We start from the raw sequence: 3,705 nt of genomic DNA, 5'->3' as shown, positions 1-3,705 counted from the left end.
TCAGATGGACGTGACCCACCTGAGTGGACTTCCATACAACCCTCAAGGACAGGGTATTGTTGAGTGTGTGCACCGCACCCTCAAATCCTACCTAATCAAACAAAAAGGGGGAGTTGAGGAGGCTCTACCCCGAGTACCAAGAGTGTCTGTGTTTATGGTACTCTTTACACTCAATTTTTTAAATCTTGATGCTCATGGCCATACTGCAGCTGAACGTCATTGTTCAGAGTCAGATAGGCCCAAAGAGATGGTTAAATGGAAAGATGTTTTAAGTAACAAATGGAAAGGACCGGATGCTATTTTAATAAGATCCAGGGGAGCTGTTTGTGTTTTTCCACAGAATGAAGACAACCCATTTTGGATACCAGAAAGACTCACCCGAAAAATCCAGACTGACCAAGGGAATACTGATGTCCCGCGTCTTGGTGATGTCCAGGGCGACAATAACAAAGGGAGAGCAGCGTTGGGGGATAATGTCGACATTTCCACTCCCAATGCTGGTGATGTATAATGCTCAAGTATTCCCCCGCTTTTTTACCACTAACAAGGAACTGGGTTTGGCCTATCTACCAATAGACACTCATATTACACAAGTGACGGAGGAGAACAGAACCATATTTCCCGAGGGTAGTCTTTGTTTTAGGGTAACCAATGATAGTTCCTTGGAACACCCATGCCTTCTGTTACTTAATTACTCCTATGCTGGATTGGAGACAACTGTTAAGACCGATGATGGGTATAAGGCCAATGCCACAGTCTTATACNGCTGGTGGCCTCATGTCCACTCAACAGATGATGATCGTTCCAATCCTCCTAGACAACCTCAATTGGCCCCCTTCTGCACAGGTATCCCAGCTGAAGGCACCCTTTTTCCTTGGACTGGCTGTGAAGCCCAGAGATCAGGTTGGGCTAAAAGAGGGATTTTTTTCATTCTCCCCACTTGAGGGTTATGGAAACTTTACCACTATGGACCCATGGAGATATGATATCAATCCCTTTGATTTATGGCTGCTTTGCGGTCATAATGGTAGTTGTACTGACCTATGCTTTATGTTGGGATGCTAGTCAATTTCACACAGCGGTGGCGGCTCGCATGCCCCGCTTTGTGCCGGTACCTGTTGATATGCCGGGAACCTTGGCCTTGTTCAGACAAAAAAGGGATTTTGGGATATCGGCCATTATTGTTAGCATTGTTGCTACAGTGGCCGTTTCTGCCTCCCTTACGGCCTCGGCCTTGGCTCTGTCTGGACAGGTCCAGACTACTGACACCATTAACACATTGTCAGCCTAGATTTATTATGGCAAATAGCTCAGCTGGGATGTGAACAAAAGTTTCCGGGATTATGCGTTACTTCCATTCAGTATGAGAAATTTACTAGGGCAGCTAATTTGTCAAAAAGTCTTTCTCAGTATATGTTACAGAATTGGACAGCTGAATTTGAACAGACCCTTTGGGAATTGAGACTTGCCATCATTCAGGTCAACTCCAAGCGCTTGGACCTGTCCTTGACCAAAGGATTACCCAATTGGATCTCCTCAGCATTTTCCTTCTTTAAAGATTATTTGGAGCTACACTTTGTTGTGGATTAGTGTTTCTTCTCTGGTTGGTCTGTAAGCTTAAGGCCCAAACTAGGAGAGACAAGGTGGTTATTGCCCAGGCGCTTGCAGCACTAGAACATGGTGCTTCCCCTGATATATGGTTATCTATGCTTAAGCAATAGGTCNCTGGCCACTCAGCTCTTGCACCCCACGAGGCTAGTCTCATTGCACGGGATAGAGTGAGTGTGCTTCAGCAGCCTGAGAGAGTTGCACAGCTAAGCACTGCAGTAGAAGGGCTCTGCGGCATATATGAGCCTATTCAAGGGAGACATGTCATCTTTCAGGAAGGTTGAGTGTCCAGGTGTCCTTCCCCCAGGAAAAACGACACGGGACCAGACCAGGACCCCTCCGGGTGATGAGCCTGAGAGGAGGTTTTGTGTACGCTCCTTTACCTGCACACTGGGGATTTGACCTCTATCTCCACTCTCATTAGAATGGGTGGCCTATTGCTCTTAAATAAAAGAAAAGGTGGAGATGTGAGGAGACACCCTCACATTCGCCATTACAAGATGGCGCTGACATCCTGTGTTCTAAGTAGTAAACAAATAATCTGCGCATGTGCTCTGCCTTCCCCGTGATGACAACTCGGCCGATGGGCTGCAGCCAATCAGGGAGCCACACGTCCGAGGCAGAGGACAATTCTCCATAAAAGGGACAGGGTTTTGTCATTTGCTCTCTGCCTCCTGAAGGAGTAAGCAATAAAGCTTTTGCTGCAGAAGATTCCGGTTGTCCTGAGTGTGTTCTTGCCAGTGGGGACAAAAGCTCGGGATACATACACATATATTGCTATGTATATCTTTTTCAGACAATGCAATTGTACTTGCAGGTATGTTTTCAGGACTGACTGTTTGGTATGGAACAACCAACTGTTGTGCTCTTCCCTCTGAGTGGCCAGCTCTCCCATTTTCAGCTCTCCTATGTTGCCTATGGATCTTTGTGTACTGTTTGAGGGTTCATGGGCTTTTAATTTGTTACTGTATCAAATTTAGAATTGTACCAATTATAATACGCACCTTTATTTTGTATACTATTAGGAACATAAACAACATGTTAAACTATGATTAATTGATGTGTTAGAGTGGCAGGTCACATCTCAACAGCACACTAGGCCAAGGCAGTTGTTTCCCATGTAAGAGGTTTTATTGGGAAGGAGAGACAAGGTGGCAGCAGAAAAAGAAGAGGGGGAGAAGAAATAGAGGGAGGTGCATTCTCCTTATTTATATGGAAAATGAAGTTAAACAGGTAAAGGTGGGAGGTGAGCCAAATGGATTCTGGGAATATGCTGCAGGTCGCACTGTCACCTATGTGATGTCATAGGTTTGGGAGGTCCTGATGCTAACATTAATAGTTTCAAATGTATTTTACTTTCCTTTTAAAAATTTTTATTTAAATTGTTTTCTTTTTTTTTTTTAAATTTTACTCATTTTTAAGGATGTATCTGAGTTATATAAATACAGTGCCCTGAGAGGCCAGAAGAGGGCATTAGAACCCCTAAAACAAGAGTTACAGATCATTGTGAGCCACCATGTGGGTGCTGAGGGTTGAACACAGGACTTCTGTGTGAGCAGCGGGGCTTTTAATCACGGAACTCCTGTCACTTCTTTATTATTTTTACATTTGTTTTCCTTTGAGATAGCCTCACTCAAGCCCATAGTGGCCTCAAATGTGCTGCAATCCTAGAGCTGCTATCCAAGAGCTTGGATTATGGGCATGCATTACCACACTCAACCAGGAACTTATCTTGGTTTCTGGGGTAATTGGGTATAAAGAAAGTGTATGTTTGAAATTAATAAAATACAGGTTGGAATGTATGTCAGTGGTAGAGCACTTATCTAGAATATAGATTGGCTTCAATTCCATGAGTTGCAAATAAACAGAATTAATTAAATGTGTGTTGATAAATAGGGCTATCTGACTTAATGAAGTGCAAAGTTTTGAGCTACATAATTCAGGAAACATGAATTCTTTGTCTTATGCCCATAATACAGAGTATGGTTAAAAGTGAAATAGGGCTGGACACACAGCAGATCCTGGACACACAGCAGATCCTGGACACACAGCAGATCCTGGACACACAGCAGATCCTGGACACACAGCAGATCCTGG

This window comes from Mus caroli, chromosome 17 (assembly GCF_900094665.2).
Source record: "Mus caroli chromosome 17, CAROLI_EIJ_v1.1, whole genome shotgun sequence".
Lineage (NCBI taxonomy): Eukaryota > Metazoa > Chordata > Mammalia > Rodentia > Muridae > Mus > Mus caroli.
This window is presented reverse-complemented; position numbering follows the sequence as displayed.